General features: G+C 42.7%; 1 long non-coding RNA gene across 1 annotated transcript; it reads left to right on the top strand.

Annotated features, from left to right (window-relative positions):
• The first annotated feature begins 2,263 nt into the window (after positions 1 to 2,263).
• On the top strand, positions 2,264 to 3,466 carry LOC129208344 (uncharacterized). The gene is made up of 3 exons (XR_008577785.1): positions 2,264 to 2,873; positions 2,962 to 3,079; positions 3,407 to 3,466. It is a non-coding gene; the product is annotated as an uncharacterized LOC129208344 (long non-coding RNA).
• The last annotated feature ends 14,537 nt before the right edge of the window (positions 3,467 to 18,003 follow it).

Here is an 18,003-nt window from a genome sequence, read left to right as displayed (position 1 = left end):
AAGCAAACATTTTATTTCTGCTTCAAGCTTTCCTAAGAGTGGATCTAGTGCAGCACAAGCAGATACATATTTTCTGCATGGTTACGAGGTCTTTTTATTTGGTCTAGATACACATCTGTAACTATTTTACCAACTCATGTATTCATATATACCGTAAGTCAAAGGAGCTTAAGTTTTCACTTCTTGCATTGAGTTGCAATCATTCTGTTTTGCAGGTTGCTTCCTATGCATTGTGTTTCAGCAGCCTAAGGGCTTCTCTAAATCGCTATTCTGTTCTTTCCTAGCAAAAAGGAACCAAAGCTGTAGTCAAAGATTAGCATGGGCTAGGCAAAACCTAATCGTAATCTTCTCTACCTCTTTTCCTATTCCAGTCAATCCTTACTCCGAGGATCAAACCTGTATTTCCTCTGTGTGCTTGAAGAAGGTGTATTAGTGTGATTAAGTGTCAGCATCGATCTGCTGAAGATACCAATGTTTGGGCTTGGCCCATGTCGTCCTTTTTAAATCTAAGACTGAGTGTGAGTTCAGGAGTTGCACCAAAGCCTCACGGAGACCAAGTGGTGTGCACACACCTTAGATTAGGACAATAATTCTTAAAGGAAACGAGCTCTCAGCTTTAAGGTATGTAGTACCACGAACTACTGGCTGTAGCTAATTATGTATGTAATTATATATTTATGTTAGGAAATATAGAGTGGGATCTTGTGATTTGAAAAGATAATTTGTTTTCTTCAGTACCTGCAACCTGACTAAATATATCTGCTAAGAAATGTGTGGGTAATTGTGAAAATTTTCTGAAAATGTGTCCTCTTCAAGGATTTTTTGATGGCAAGAAAAGAAGAAATATTCACTCTTGTTCCCATAGAAATTAATTAAAACCTTGCCATTAACATCTATGAGAGGACAGAACCCCAAACTGCTATATAAATGAGAGACCGGTGGTTTTTATTTCTGGTTATTATTTATAAATTCTGAACAAGTAACTTTGTTATGAGACTAACCTTATTATTTGCAACTTGTAAATCTTTTTGACAATGCATATGTTCATACTCCTTTGAGGAGACTACAGGAATTTCCCTCGTTTCATTTATAAAAATTACCGATAGGTGGGCAAAGTCTTAGTAAAAGATGATGAAACACAGGGAACAAACAGAAATATTGCAGGGCAGATGAAGCAAATCTACATTTTAAAACGAAGGAAAAGGTTATCAAAGTTTCACTCTTATGAACTGTGGTTTCTTTTAACGGGCTTGAAGGCAAGCCATTTTGGCAGGTCAGGTTATCGCACTGTGCTATAGTTAGAACTACTGACTGGTTCTGTGCTGTTGTTTGTTGAGATGACTAAGTTGTCATTTTTAATTAGCTTTATGCTCTTCTCAAAGGCTAATTACTTTACTTTTTATCAAGATTACTTGATTGGTAATGACAAGGGTGCCATGGTTACGTATTTTTAGAGAATTCCCCAACCTGCACAATTATATGATTTTTTTTGTTCCCCCTGGATTCTTTGTGCAGTAAAGCCTTCAGTAAAAATAATGGTTAAGAAAAATACATATTTACTATTGATATTGACAGAAGAAAATATCTCTTGATTTATTTTTTTGGTTTTTTTTGGCAGGAAGGCCATTGCTAATGTATTTAGTCATGTGTAAAAAACATTACACGTATTTCACCTCCCTGTCAGTGACACCAGTGCTGCTCTATTACCTTGGCTGAAGTTCTTTCAGGCAAACTGAATTTGAGATGGGAAACCTTTCTTTTTTTTCCTCTTATTTGTCTGTAGTTGTGAATCTCCCCTGGTCATCATGGAAATCTGGCCCGTTTTAACTGCATACTTATTTCAAAGTGTAGAAATTACACAATCAGACACTGACTTTCGGAGAGCATTTACCACTCTATTTACCAGGATTTGGTTGAAGAGCCCTTGAGATAAGTATGAGAGGTGCAGTCGCAGGTGAAATCTCTCTTTTCTTTAGCTACCTGTAGATTACTGTAATCTTTTCTTGTTTGAAACAGCAGCAGCCCCAAAGGTGACACTTCTGTGAAGGCTCCCTCGAGGGGGGAGGCAGTCACGGGGGACATAAATACTCCTCTGACCTTTTTTTTTAGAAATACCCGGTGAATCGCTACTTTACTCCTGTTCTGCAACACATAAATGCACGTCAGATGTGTGGTAAACCAAACTCTCTCAGGAGCTTGTCCTGAAAGAGGAAAAGACACAATGATTTAGAGTCTACATCTGCAGCTCTTGCAGCTGCTTTGGTCCCTGCTGCCGGAGGAGAATTCCCTGCACCAACAGCCTCTTGTTGCAGGGGCTTAGAGCAGTTCCCAAAGCAAAACCCCAAGGGAACCTAACGCTGCTGCTAACCCATTGGAAGGGCGAGGAGGGGACAGCCACCGTGCAGCTCGAAGGAAGGTGGTCGCTGCTGCCATCAGATGCCCCGTCTGCCATCACCTCTACGGCCAGTGGAAAAGGACTTCCTGATGCTTGTGACTCTTGTTGCATTCTCCAAAATCTATCGAGAGCAGGATTAGACTAAGTAACTTCCAAAGCCAAAGAGAAGGTCAACGTGGTAAGGGTGCTGGCACGGCACACCTTTGTACTCAAACTCGTAGGGGGGAGCTGCTGAAGGATGTGCTTGGCTGTGAAGGTCTGCTGGAATGTCTTCAGTCATAGGCCACCCCCCCAGAGTGTGGGACATCTCTGTAACAAGGCAGCTGAAGATGTGAGGATGTTCTGGAGCAAAGGCTTGCACAACCCCTGTGTTTTGACGTTATTCTTCTCGGCGATAGACGGGGAATATAGCAGCTCCAGCTTACCGCAGCAGTGCAGTGTGATTCCTCGCAGTCTACGTGTAAAAAACACCTTCTTAGTAAGCATCTCGTCTCCTTAATGAGCTAGTAACACATTTATGACTTCAGTAATTAAAATAAGTTTTTATTGCTTTTTACTTATGTTAGCACCAATGAGCACGAAGAGACAAGTAAGGTAGGCTGGCAACTACTGGGACTCTGGGAAACGGGCGTTCAGCTCTGCTTCCTCTGCTGCAAGGAAAATAGACAGGACTGGATCCTAAAGGTATTAAATGCCTAAATCCTATGGAATTCTATGTAAATGGGTGGTTAAATACTGTGGGGATCTTGGCTTAATCTCTCTATACCTTAGATCTTCGTCTGTCCTATAAGAATAATAATTCTTCCCTGTTCACAATTAAATATAATAATAAACATGATGAGGAAAACAAAGTACTCAGCTACTGTTATCTATGAATGTAAAAAAAAAAATCTAAGCAAGGCACTATGGTTATTTCTTTTTTATGAGCCTTGATTATGTAGTAGTTTTCAATTCTAGAGAGAAGTGTTTACCTGTGTGTTGACTAATTGCTGGTTGTGTTCTATTCCCCAGCTGTAATCAGGGCACAGTTTCATCTCCAGAAGTTCACTAACAACAAGGATCAACGAGAAGGTAAGGACGCAGCTCAACTTTTAGAAATCAGGCTAAAAGTATTCTTTTCTCAATGCAAAACTGAGGTTTTTTTCACTTTCAGGCTAACTTTCAGCATCTCAGCTTTCTATGCCTTGCTTCCAGTATAAATAAATGATCCCACATTCCGTCATGATAACATATGCTCATGCAGAGCTCAAAATTAGAAGGAATATGAAGTGTTCTATTAATTGCATGAATGTTGATTGTTAAAATCATGTGCTAATTGGTAATATCTGTGTGCAGTAGGTTCCCGCAATATGTGTTAGATTACATTAACTGTGCTTGTGACTCAGATATCAGGCATTATGCGTTTTATAGGAGGATTTTTTTAAAAAACTTTGTGTAATTAGGTTCTATAGATTATCAGTGTAGAAAAATTAGTAGAAGACTGTGTAAAGGGCATGTGAAGTTAGAGGCATGAGGAATACTGAACTCTAAAGATGCATCTGCTCCTCTTTCTGATGTGCTTTCCCCCACATACTCCTCAAAGTAATTCTCACCATGTTTGTCTTGAGGTAATTCCCAGGGAATCGAGTAAGAGCTCTTTCTCACTGCTATGGTGATTGCAATATACATTTGAAAGTTACCGTTACCATCTTTTTTGACCGGACTTTCTCACTTTTCAGTCTTTTCCTTTGCATCCCCCCAGGCTTTGATCCAAGAAGCATTCAGGTACCTTACAAATAAATTAGATTATCGCCGTACTCACCTGTCGGTGGAGAAATTGAGCATGCTTAGCAACGTGACTCTCCTGTACCAGATGTGTTTCCTCTCGTTTCCTGGGGAAAATTTCATATGGATCTGTTTTGTTCATTGATGTTTTCATTTTATTGAGTGCCATGAGTATTTATGAAAATAAGCAAGGTAGAAGGATCTAAAGCTTGGAGCTAATTATGATAAGTTATGAGTGTTTTTAAGAAATGTAATGGTTATTTCTATTCTCTGCGTGGCTTAATGCAGCTTCACAGTGGTGAGGGAGTGGGAGATGAGCCTGACACAAAAGCATGGGGATGCAGCCTGTAATACCTAATATATATCATATTCTGTGGTCATTCTCTTTACAGCAAATTTTTTTTTCATGTTTTCACATTTACGCACAAAGAACACATTGGCCTTTGCTTCAGCACCTACACTGAGAGCACCCAAGCTGGTCCTAGCATGCAGCCACCTTCATGGCGCTTTCTACTCCTCTTCAGCCATTGCAGCAGATGAAATGCAAAACTGAGGTTTTTTCACTTTCAGGCTAACGTTCAGCACTGGCGACCGCTGAAATAAGCTTTTCTCAGTCCTCCCTGGACCAAGCCCCAGCTTGATCCCCTTTTTGATATGTTACTGGGGTGGAACATGTTTCTTGAGTGAGGCATGAGGACTGGGGCTCATAACTCACCCAGATCTTCCTTAGTAAACTTCCATAGTGGTTTCTGCTGAAAATTACCCAGCAGACAAGCTGAGCTGGAGAGACTCTTAGATATCAGTGATAACCGCTGTCCTAAAAACACCATCTTCTATCTAAACTTATGGGGGAAAAAATTAAATCCAGTGTAAATCCAGTTGTATTTTCTGTGGGTTAGGCAGATTTCGAGGCCAGCTTTGTAACATGCATGGATATCGTGCGGCTGCCCACTGCAGAGCGAGCTGGTGGGAAGGGGTGAGAACAGCCCGCCTGAGCATCCTGTGGCGCATGAGCCACAACCCAGCAGATGCTTTTTTGGTGGATGCTGACTTTAAACTGTATATAAATTCTTTGAATGAGCACTTTTCTTACAGTGATTAGATTATGAGAGACTAACATAACTGAGGGAGGGCCAAAATCAGTTGTACTTGCCCTGGCAAAGGTGTTGCTGGAGCCCTTCCCTGGTTAATACCTGCTGTTACTGTGGGAGACGTACCCTTAACTCGTGCAAGTTTAAGTATTCTCCCAGAGGAAGATTGAAAATAAAAATGATTAAAAAAAAAAAGATTTGGAGAAAAAACAGATAGATTTTTGTGTTGCTAAAAAAAAAAAAAAGTTTAAACACTTTAAATGTTTCATGGGTTACATTGAGAATAATATTAAGAATGCAACTGTTTTAACTAGCATAATTTTAATTCATTTTACAGTGGACCAACATGGTAATGATGCAGTGAATTAAAACAGGTTGTCTGAGAGGAAAAATGGATGCAGTTTTGGTAAAGAGAGCATTTACAGAAGTGTTAGAAGTCTTGAGTCTTATCAGGGCTATTACTCTAATATCTGTTGATTTACTGATCTTGAAACAAGCAAACCTCATGGGTTCAAGAGCTTAATGTTAAGGCACACTTCATCAGTTGTCCTGAGAAATGCAACAGATCTACAAGGAAATCAGTTTTAGCCCCCATCCAAAATGTTGACACCGAATCAAACAGAGCATGAACTATATTCACAGTTTTAATTAAAAGAAAAACTGACAAATTACCAACGTTCTAGTGTTCAGAAGATGGTTATCTGTTATAGAAATATTTTTCTAATGTACATGCTCTCATACATGAAATAGTTTCTAGATTTATTTTATTATAATTGTAAACTATGGCACAAATATTTAATATTACCTACTTAAATAACATTTTCCAATTTCTTAGCAACCCTTTCTCCTCCTCCTCCCCCCCTCAACTCTGACTCACAAAGTGATGCACTGAACAGGATGAACAAATTTAGTAGATGAGGTGACCACTGGAAATACGTGGAAAAACTAACAATTAAAAAAAATTAACCAGAAGGAAATTGCTTACTAATTTTTAAGGTACAGAGGTTAATCTAAAATGACTACCAGCCTTCGAAAGGTTAACTGTCAAATTAAATAACAGGGACATACAGTGGTCACTGGCTACCTGGGGGAATAAGCTGTTAAATTACTTACTTCAATTCACATAATTTACAAAGAGATTAGCTCCTCATGTCTCTGCAGAAACTTTGCATATTCCAGGGAAGGTTTCGTTCTCCCCATGCCCACGAGAGCCTGGCCGCTGGTGGGAGCGTCTGGGGTAAATGGCATACGTTTCCAAGGAGGTAAAAGTAAATTGGGCAACAGGGCAAGCTGTTACGATATGGGGAGTGATAAAAATCAGGTTGCTCTAATTTCCTTCAGACAGCTAAACATCTACAGGTCGTTACGTCCTGCGAGAGGCAAGCTTGCTGGCATGGGTCCCTGCTCTTGACCAAAGCCCCCGGGACAAGAGGAGTGGGAAGGGGGGAGGGATGGGCAGCTGCGGTGGGGTTTCCCCATGCAGGGCTCGGGTTCGTGCCGGAGCCGATCGTGTCAGCAAGGGGCAGATGAGCAGAGCCGAGAGCCGTGTGCCAGGCAGGGCTCTGCGGTGATGGGCTCTGCTTTGTGCAGAAGCAGGAGAGGTCTGGTGCACCCAGGACCGAAGGATGTCACTAATTTTAACGAAGCCAAAGGGAATCCAGGACAATGCTGGATGCGTTATTGTGGACTGTTCTTTTCCCGTTACTCTTTGTTCCATTGTTTCAAGCTCGCAGGAGTTGGCAGCCAGGGAGGAGATGTCACCACATAGCTTGCTGTCCTCGAGAGCCGCTCCGGAGGACGGCTGAGGTCCATGGAGAGGCTGCAGTGGCCCCAAACAGTCTGATGTCTGACCTAAAATCAGGCAGTAACTTCGGTGAGGAAGACAGACTTATACTGATAGCAAGTACGAGGGGTTGCTGCCAGTTGGCTCGTTGAGGTTTCGAGCGCGCCGGTGGTGGGAGAGGCGCAGATGTCTGACAGCAGAAACAACATCTTCCCAGCGCCGTCTGCACGAGGCGCTGCTCTCGCCAGATCTCTGGGCTTCGTCTCCCTCCCGTAGGTGTCCCAGCAAAAGTCTCGGAAACCAATGCAGCCACATCAGTGCCTGCAGGGCCAGAGCTGGTCCCGAGGGTCACCTCTTGCTCTTCCTTTCCGTGGGCTGTGTACGCAGTCCACAACGTGAGCATCGGGGTAGGCTGGAGGCTGCTCGTGCCTGACCGTGCAGTGCGTTTCACAGGCCGTTTTAAAATGATTTTTCGCTACCTATCAGGCCACTGGACTGGCAGAAATTATTTCTCCCCTCCCTTCAAGAGCAATGGTTTCCTGCTGTTAATCCAAACCATAATAAAACCTTAAATATATACTGTGAAAAATGTTATGCCTACTTAAGCAAGATAGTTGCCTGTAATAGTGTGCCATAAAGCAATCTGAAATGTTTATTGTCTGTTCCCCAACTGCAGTTTTATTTCTTTTGAGCAGTTTTTGTGTCTACAGATTTTTCTTCATGTTCAAAATTTCAAAAGAAGTTTTTTCCTTTCCCTGCATACACAGTGAGTATTTGCACAGCAGATCCTGCTGCCAGTGCAGATATGTAAAAGCATTTTTTCAAAACTTCCAGTTTCCTAAACTTTTTCTAGAAACAAAACATTGTTTAAATCAATAGCAAGCCTTGATATGTCAGGCTTTAAAGGGCAGCCTGACTTCCAAAGAAGCAGATAATGTTAAACAAGATCTCTTTTGTAAAGTCTGAAGTAGGAAATCAGGAAAAGAAAAGAAAAGGAAAAAAAAAAAAGGAAAGAAAAGAAAGAAGGAAAAAAAAAAACAACCCCAAAACAGCCAAGGTTAGGGGGTGGTAAAGATGTTGCTGCTGGATCTAGCTCCAGAGACACAATGTGTATTTCATTGCCACGAATAAACTGTATCCAGGGAATGAGCAAATGAAAAAGTGAGGACAGGAGATATCTTATTTTTGTTGTTTGTTTCCAAAGAGTCCACCCCCACATAGGTCACTTGGAATTCATTTGTCTACATCCTGGACTGCACGTAGGGGAAAAAAAAAATGCCTGGGATCTGAGAAAGAGGAATGCGATAGGGCATGGGAATCACAGCGTCACGGTGGTCACCAGAGCATAGTTTGGCTCCTCTTAAAACAAGCAAGCACCGTTGGACCTCTGTAATACTAGCAAATCGGCCGTGCTATCAGGCTACCTATCAGAGCCTGAATGCTTGAGAAAAAGTGTGTGGGTTTTTAGACGGAGCCTGGGGCGTTGGAGGGCTCTCGGAGCTGCTGCTTTCCTCTTGACATCCAGTACTACTCGGTGACCTCGGCAACAATCCAGTGTACTGTTACAGTTCATTTCAATAATTAAACAGTTCAGGGATGGCAGAGCTTTCTTGTTGTCAATAGAAAATCAGGGCTGCAGTTTGCTTTTTTTTTTTTTTTCCCCTCTTCCCCTTTCCCTCCGCTGAAATCAGAAGTGTTTGTTTTTAATTATATTAGCTAGAGACAATTAATTTCACAATCCGAACAAAAAAATGTTTTGCGAGAAGGACTGGCAACTGGTAAATGCAATTATTATTGTAGCACATTTTCAAAGGAAGAGATCCTAGCTCCAACAAAGTCATATGTATAAAATTTCAGTCATATAATATAGTCTCAAACAGCAGATTTACTCTGCAAAAGATGGGAACTGCTCTCCCATCTGGAGCTATGTTCTGTTCATGCCACGTGGACCCATTTGATACCCGCTCTGAAAAAACACCAGCCAGCAAAATAGACCACTGCCCATCAGCTGCTCCAAATAATTGGTTGATATGCCACTTTAAACTTGCCTTACGTAGAGATGATTAATACCAGCCCCCTTTTAAGTGCAGCCTTGCAACAACAACTTAAAAAAAACCCCTCTCTGTGCAAACGGCAGCATTTAAATTTTTGCTGTTTGAGCAAAAATGAAAATAATTCAACTTTATGTCAGGGATGTCTTGCAAAATTTCCTACAATTAAAAAACTATTTTTTGAGGAGCTCGCTGTGCCCCTTTCATTGCCCATCTGGCTCCCTCCCAGCTGCTCCCTGGCTGACTCTGTGCTATTCTGCTACCAGCGTGGCGGGAGCTGCTGCTGACTGGTATCGCCGTCTCTTTTTCTCAGCGTTGGTCTGCAGGATTGCTAGGCCACAGTCTGGCCTCACTTACACTGATTTACTTTTATGGGATTCAGTCAAAATGCTACGGATTTATACCGCTGAGGCAAAGAGCAAAATTTAACTCTTCGGGTAGGGAGTGCTGGAAGCGCTTCAGGTCCATAGGGAGAGTTTTCTGCCAGCCCCGGTGACAGCCGCGCGGCCCCTGTGCTGATACGCAGCCGGTTCCCACTGTCACACTCCTATTGCCTTGTCCACGCTTGTTTTACACGCCTCACAGAGTTTTTACCTTTTTCCACTGCCTACCAGTGTCATTGACATAAGAATATTAAACCGAAATATACCGAGACATCGCTTCTTTGGGACCGGTATCTGACATTCTTATTCACAGCAAACAGTACTTCATTTCCCAAATAGCTTAATCCTTTCAGTGGGGTGGCTGCAGAGGGAAAACCGGATCCACAGAAGGGCTTTGACATAGCTACGCTTAAATTGTAGGCCCGGTAGATTACCGTAGCTTGAGATAGGGGTTAGCGAGTCTTTGCAGGGTGCGCGGAGAAAGTTAGACGTTGCAAAGGGGAAAAGCACAGCTCCAGGAATCTAACCAGGCAAATGCTTTTATTCAACAGCTAAAGCATCCCGACGGAGGAGGCACCCACTCCTTGGCACCGCGGTGGGCACCCCTTTTCTCACAGTTTGCCCCCCAGCAGGATGCTCGGGTCTTGCGCCTTACCCCCTGCTTCCGTGCAGCATCTTCACCGCGTAAGTTCTATCCCAGTCAGTGAGAAACCCGGCTTCAGTGTCATGATTTTCTGGAGGGATCTCAACCCTGCAGAGCCCTTGTTTTAACCCAGCGAGAGGGAAGCGAAGGTGGCAGAAGAAGAGACACCAAATGTCTCTTTCTGTGAAAATTTCACTTTATGTGGGTGTAGTCGAGTCCTTGATGAAGCAGCCACAAGCACAGACCAAAAGCAACTCCAAGAAAAGTGTGACTTGCCAAGGTGTCAGTGGGGCAGCCGCTCTGGTGGCATGTGGGCGGTGGTAACCTCTATTTCCATCCCTTATTTAGGCTGTTAAAATATTTTACATTAAAATAGTTCATATATATATATATATATCTCTCAAACAAAAATCTGTTAGTTGCCTGGCAAGCTTACATGTCAAAACAAAGTCATCTGTGGACTCCAAGAACCAAGTAACCGCTGTATGAGGATTATTTTCTGTGTTAAATGTCTAAACCAGGATTTACACGCAGACCTTCACTAGATCTGGCTTTAAGGCACTAGGCTGCAGGTAAGGTTATCAGATTGGCCTTCACAGTTCACGCTTCCAAGTCCAAGCATGATGAACCTATCGAGCAGCAAACTGGCCTCAGGTGGAAGGGCAGGTAAAAATTTCCCCCGTGCACCCAAATTCACAGAGACCAGAGAGACATCTACCCACAAAGATGCAGTCACTCCTGATGGAGCTGCTCTTGCTTTCAAGGAGAGCTCCCCAGTAGCCTGTTGAGCTCTGTTGATCTGTACCAATGTCAGAGAGACCAGCTTTGCCCTTTGACTATGTTTCTAATTCCTCTGCTTGCTCTTTTTTGGGGGAGGAGGTAAGGGAGGAGGAAACGTTGCAAAGCTGAAATGAAATATTAAGTCTCTCATTCTTTCCAGGTAAATGCATGCCAAATCTCGCAACGATGTTGGCAGGCTCCCAAAGTTGCAAAATAATGAAGAAAATGTTGAGTTTAGGACTCTCTGCCCATTTTAGCAACATTCCTTGTAAGTGCAATTAAAGCTGCCACTGGTTTGACCTCAGGAAACACGACAAATATAGAGCTGCAATGGAGACCTAAAAAATAACCTAGAAAGGGTTCTGAAGTACCACCTTATATCTGCAATCTTATTCTTATAAACAAAATAATTATTATTTAGGGGCTGTGGGAGTTCTAGTCTGAGCGTCCATGGTGTGAAAACGTGGTGAAACGTGGTGCCCATGTTGAAACATAGCTTTGAGCATCTTTTTGGGCTATGTTACTCTGATTTTGTCCATGGACATGTCACTTACCCGTTGTTGATGTGGCTTTTGCTGACGTCTGAATCACCTGGGAGGTTACCTTCCTAGTGCTTGCACATCGTTGACCCAGAGCTGCCTTACCACAAGGGAGATCCTAACCTTGTCTGCGAGATGGGACAATATAACCGTGAAGAGAGGCATAAAGGTAGTTTAAGGACAATTGAGTCTTGCTAGCACTTGCTATTACCATTATTGATGAATGCTGTTATTACAGGGAGAGGCCTCTCAGTGTGAAAGCATTTCTGTTATTCTTTGGTCTCCACTATCATATTTTTTGCAGAAGTTACTCATGACAGATGCAACTTTCCTGGCTCCAGAAGCAGTAAAAATAAAACATAACATATTTCAAAAAGTTATGAAAACAAAACAACTGGAATTCCCATATTGTAACCCTGTTCTAGCTTTAATAGGCTGAAACCAAGGTTTTTGAGCTCTTATCCTCAAGGCTCTTGCAGAGTTACGTACAAAATCTTAAAGTAAAAGCTAAGAAGCAGTCTGATCCTGGGAATTACTGTGGTGGCCTCATGAAGACCTGTAGAAGAAAGATTTCAGTGATTTATTATTCAAATTCCTCTCCACCTATAGGCCAAAGGAAGAAACTTCCCCTGCGGCCCCCCACCCCATCCCCCAGTGTTTTTCAGGATACCAAAGAAAATACAGAAGCCTCTGGTGGTACCAGCTGAAATGTTCCTGGTACATCAGTGGGTAACACAGACTGGCCACGCTTTTTTCCTGACACAGCTCCTCAATTGAGTTCATAAGAAAGATTTGAGCTGCCTGAACATCTGTTGGAAACTGCAGTGCTGAGAAGAAAATTGTTCTCCTTTGGACGCACCGTGGACAAGGAGACTTAAGCCTATTGCCATCGGTTTCAGTGGTAGGCTCGGACCTACTGAACTCTGGTTGTCCCCTTCAAAGTGACACAGACAAAATAGACTGGGAAACCAGAAGTTTATAGTTAGATGGTTGCTTCTTTTGGAGCCAGGAATTGCAATCCTAATGACATGATTATAGCACTGAAAAGTGATCTGAAGTAATAAACCAGAGGATATTTACCTTGAGGACAGTTGTGTTTTGTTGTATATTTAAGAGAAATAACATGTTTGGCTAAGATACTTTTAACACATGGCTTTTTTTTTTTTTTTGTGTAAGTATGTAAAGGTTTCCAAACAGAGTGACTCATAAGAACAACGCTCCAATTCCTGTTTCGTTAGCTGCCTCAGTAGATGTGCTCGGAACTGCTGAGAAGATAGGAGCTGCTGTAAACGTAGTACTGCTTATTGACCAGCAACTCTAACTTTTTGGTGCTTCAATTTATCGACATTTTAATTTTTTTTTCTATGCTGCTGGCTGCGATGTGACTTGTGCCAATGAGCAGGAGTTTGACTGCTAATAGCGGGTACTTAGCGGGTTTAAGGGAAATTGGCTGGGTAGGGACAGAGATATAAGGCTGGCGGGGAACTTCTGGATCTTCAGGTCACCTACCTACTGATGCACTTCACTGATTCCCTTGTGAAAACTGAGCTAATTACAACTTGAGATAAGTTAAGTTTCCTGACTCCTCCATTCCTGCAGTGAGGATGCACAACAATCTCAGCTCTCTGTTGTTTGAAGACTGTCTCTTAAATTACATTGCAAGTATATCTATGACTAGTTTATACCCACTTGCTTTTTCTTTTTCCCACTCTCAGATTGCTCTTTAGCTGGAATAATGTTTTCTCTTCCCTGGTGTTTACAGACCGATAGGTTCACTAACCGTGATCCCATTTGTATCTGGTCGTATCTCCCATGTGCATCTCTAGAAACGAAGGCCAAGGAAAATGTCACAGGCAAGAGCACAGCTGAGACTTGGACTTCTCTGTTTTAGAAGCCAAAACCTCTGTCAGCTGTGGAGGGACAGCAAATTTACTTTTCATTCCCCACCAGTAAAAATGTAAAAGAAAATGTATATATTTTTTTGTTCTTTAGATAGAAGAAGCCATGGAAGAGGATAATAGGGCTTTGACGAGAGACTGCAGAATTTGGTTTAGGATAAGTCCAGTAAACCCACAACAGGAAATGGAATTTCCTATTTGCTTTAGCCAAAATCAAAAAAACATCTTCTAAACCATAGTCATGGAGGTAGAGTCCTGCACAAATTCATTTAGTGCTAACTTCAAACTGGGTTAGCACATGTACTGCATAAATGTCCCTCATCTCAATAGCTGATTCTGGTACATTTGTCTGTTGACTTCACAAGAGTTAGGACCATTACCTCTGAAAATAAATTAATTGAGAAAAAATATATACCTTTAAGTGAAAACAAAACAGCAGTAAACCAAAAAGTTGAAATTACAGTGAAACAAAAAAGACATTAAAATTGCAGTGAGTATCTGAGGCAGAAAAAAAGAGACCAGGACCAACTGTTAGTTGGTATAATTCAGTGGAAGAATGCCTGAATATAATGTGGATAGCCTTCTTGTGACTGCAGTGAAGTCTTTCCAAAGGAGCCATGTTTCTAGCGCTGTATCGGTAACTCCTTCCTGGCACAGTGGTTTTCCAAAACTATGGTACTAATCCCAGCTAAGGATGTCCTAGGGGTACTCTGTCACTGGTCATGATGAGTCTGAGCTCTGTTTATCCTACTCAGGGGCAAAAAGGCTCAAATTTATTAAAAAAATAAATTAAAAAACCTCCGTGGGCTTCAGATCAGGTGAACTGGAGAGGGCTTGGCTGTTCACTTGGGTGTGAGGACTCAGCCTCTGTTGTCATCTTGTCAAGTATTACCTTCATTTTGCATGAACATGACTACTTAGGAAGAAGAAGAGGGAAGACTCACACTCAAATTTCATTCTTCCTTCGCACTAGTTTTACTTTGTGCTACTTCATTGACCGTGTTAGGATCGAGGTCGGCTAGCTGTACGGTGAGATGAGCATCCCTTCCCTAACATTGAAAAATGGCAGTAATAGGATCAGCTGATACACATCCTGCAATGCTGACAAAAAATTAATGATGCAGGACCAGTATTCCTTTGCTATCACTTAGGTTCTTTTTAATTGATGTTTGAGATGAACAATGTTATTCAGCACTGAATAAATGGACTCACATATTACCACTGTCAAGTATTTACTCTCGGTTCACCTTCAATCTCTTACTGTCTAATGGAAACGTAAAATATCACCTCGCTGTGCTCTTGTTTTACCTTGTTAGTCAATAGTCATTTGCTGTGTGGAGAACGGTTAATGGTAAAGAGTTTTGATACTTTTGGTTGTCAGTGTGGATTTCTAGCAGGCCATATCGTTGATTTTACTTATGGTTGTTATGGAAATCAGGACATTTACAGTGGGATGTGACCTCCAGCTGCCCTGGTAAGTCACCTCTAGCACACTCAGATGTCAACAGTTTAATACTGAGTTGGTTAAATCTGACTTTCAGGCCTCGTAATTTGCTATTTACTGTTTTGCCTTTCATTTCTAATTACCTACTAAAAAGATCTACAGGAAAGTAGTCAATGCTGTTTGAGTTACTTTAAACACCCTTGGAAAAATTTTGCTGCTCACCACCAGCCCAATAAATAATTCCAGGAGAAGGGCAGACCCCCTGCCATCACCCTGCGTCCTGCCTCCTGTGGGGTGGACTCTCCCCATACAAAGCAGGATGCGAGTCCATCTTCCAGAAAGGAGGCATGTACAATTATGAAAGATGCATTATTTAATACTAATTAATTTGGGGGATAGTGGTATCTCATCTTCCCCCCACAGGAGGATCCACATTTGGATTTCTGTGCCTCAGCAGACTGCTGAAGACAGATCACAATCTCTTAAACCTTACCAAGACCTTGCAACAACCCTCACAACCTTTGCCACCACACATTTCCTTGGCTCCCGTGTCTCTGCGACCGTCACCAGCCCTACCTAGACCGCGCAGTTGGTACGGGGGCCACAGCTCAGTGTGTCTCCGCAGGGAGAGGTCCTCTCTGCATTTTGGGGACTTGCTAATTGGACTGCACAATTGATTCACTTCTCTGCTTTTGGAGGTTAATTTTACAGTTTTAAATTTTCTATCTGATAAGGCTGGTTGTAGTTCTGAAAATTAATTTGGACAGTAACTAATATCTGGTTCATATCCTTGAGGATTAATATAGATTGAGTTAGTTACAAATAGGTATTCCCTACTGTTATATAGCAATTGTTTAAAATATTTGAAACCACAGACTTAATAGATGTATTTGAATTCTAGCACCTGGCTAATTCCTACTAAGCTTCAGAATGTTTTGTCCCAATTTATTTAACACTTTCCCCCGCTCAAAACCCAAAGCCAACACCAAACCACTAGCAAAACATAAAAATGTCCCAATTGTAGTGGATATCAGAGAAAATCATCTTATCCCCTCTGATATGCAATCTATGAGTCTGGAAGTTTTTGGCTGACTCTGCAGAGTTCCCGAATGACATTGGATGTGGACAGATATATTAAGAGCAGCTAAGCAATTTTTCATATCAACACACAGGCAAGGGAGTTGTATGCATTAGTTGTTGGTAAAATTACTGAAAGTGCTGCAATAAAGGTTAGTAAACTTTTTACCTTCCGTAATCACAGGCTTACCTGGGTCAAAAGCATTAGTCATGGATGTTCATTACAAACTGCAAGCTCATAAAAGACAGCATATGGCAGTACTGAATTTCTTGCTATATAAAGTTAAATTCATAGTAATAACATCTGTGCAGAATTTAGAGTCCCAACAATTAGAGTGAGGTCAATGTACTGAGGCAAAGATTGATGGCCTTCTGCAAATCTTAAACAACAAGTTAAATAGGTATAAAATAAACAAACAACTTTATTTCTTATTAAAGACCAGACAAACTGGGGTGTGAATGCTAAGTGCTCAGTAATGAGGGCCAAGAGGAGTAGTATAATGCTGTGGTTTGTGTTACTGGGTTGTAATTCAGGAGCGAGGGGTCCTGTATGGAGCAGGTTTTCGCCTGCCTTTTGTTGATGACATAACACAAGTAACAGCTAATAACCACTGGGCAGGACACCATGAGACAGCAACCAGTGAAGTTATCCTATGCTCAGACTGACTGATTAAGGTTTGTAAGTGAGAAGAAGAATCAGGCAAAATTTCTAGCGATGTATGTGTCTTTACTTCAGCACCTGAATCTTGTTTTCATATTTATGCTCTTTCCTCATTTTTCAACATTTTTTTTGACGAGCAATAGGCAATGTACCACTGCCAGAGACACAACAAAATTCTTAATATAGGCAGGGAATACTTCCATCGTACCTTAGGTTCTAAGTTGTTTGGGGTTTTTTAACATGTGATTGTGTTGGGTTTGCGTGGCAAGGTTTTGGTAGCGGGGGGGCTACAGGGGTGGCTTCTGTGAGAAGCTGCTAGAAGCTCCCCCTGTGTCTGATAGAGCCAATGCCAGCCGGCTCTAAGACGGGCCCGCCGCTGGCCAAGGCCAAGCCAATCAGCGCCTCTGTGATAACATATTTAAGAAGTAGAAAAACACTTAGAGAGAGAGAGCTTTTGCAGCCGGAGAGAGGAGTGAGAAGATGTAAGAAACTCTGCAGACACCAAGGTCAGTGCAGATGGAGGGGGAGGAGGTGCTCCAGGCGCCGGAGCAGAGATCCCCCTGCAGCCCGTGGTGAAGGCCATGGTGAGGCAGGCTGTCCCCCTGCAGCCCATGGAGGAAGGATGAGGGGGTGTAGAGATTCCACCTGAAGCCCGTGGAGGACCCCACGCCGGAGCAGGTGGAGGCACCTGAAGGAAGCTGCGGCCCGTGGGAAGCCCACGCTGGAGCAAGTTCCAGGCCAGACCGGTGGACCCATGAAGAGGGGAGCCCACGCCAGGGCAGGTTTGCTGGCAGGACTTGTGACCCCGTGGGGGACCCCACGCTGGAGCAGTTTGCTCCTGAAGGTCTGCACCCCGTGAGAGGGACTCCATGCTGGAGCAGGGGAACAATGAGAGGAGTCCTCCCCCTGAGGATGAAGAAGCGGCAGAAACACCGTGAGATGAACTGACCGTAACCCCCACTCCCCGTCCCCCTGTGCCGCTGAGGGGGGGAAGGTTGAAGCCAGGAGTGAAGTTGAGCCCGGGAAGATGGGAGGGGTGGGGGGAAGTGTTTTAAGAGTTGATTTTATTTTCTCATTCCTCTACTCTGTTTTGCCTAGTAATAAATTAGATGAATTCCCTCTCTAAGTTTGGTCTGCTTTGCTCGTGCCGATAATTAGTGAGTGATCTCTCCCTGTCCTTATCTCGACCCACAAGCATTTCGTTATGCCTTTTCTCCCCTGTTTGGTGAATGAGGGGAGTGAGAGAGCGGCTCTGGTGGGCACCTGGCCTCCAGCCAGGGTCAACCCACCACAGTGATGTAATTTTTCTAAAGCCATATATGATCTTTGACTTGGTGAAGTTTTCAGTGTGTGCTGCAGTGTTTGGAGAAACAGTGTGAAATTGTGGGTGGTGAGTAAAGACAACTTAACTAGGGGTGACCCCACCATGAGGCTCATCCTTTGAGTCAATTTGTCTGTAGTGTCTGTACTTGAAATTTAGGTTGTTCTTGACTT

Source organism: Grus americana, chromosome 6, assembly GCF_028858705.1.
Source record: "Grus americana isolate bGruAme1 chromosome 6, bGruAme1.mat, whole genome shotgun sequence".
Taxonomy (NCBI): domain Eukaryota; kingdom Metazoa; phylum Chordata; class Aves; order Gruiformes; family Gruidae; genus Grus; species Grus americana.
Note: the sequence above shows the minus strand (reverse complement) of the source record. Positions and strands in the feature narration are given on the sequence as shown.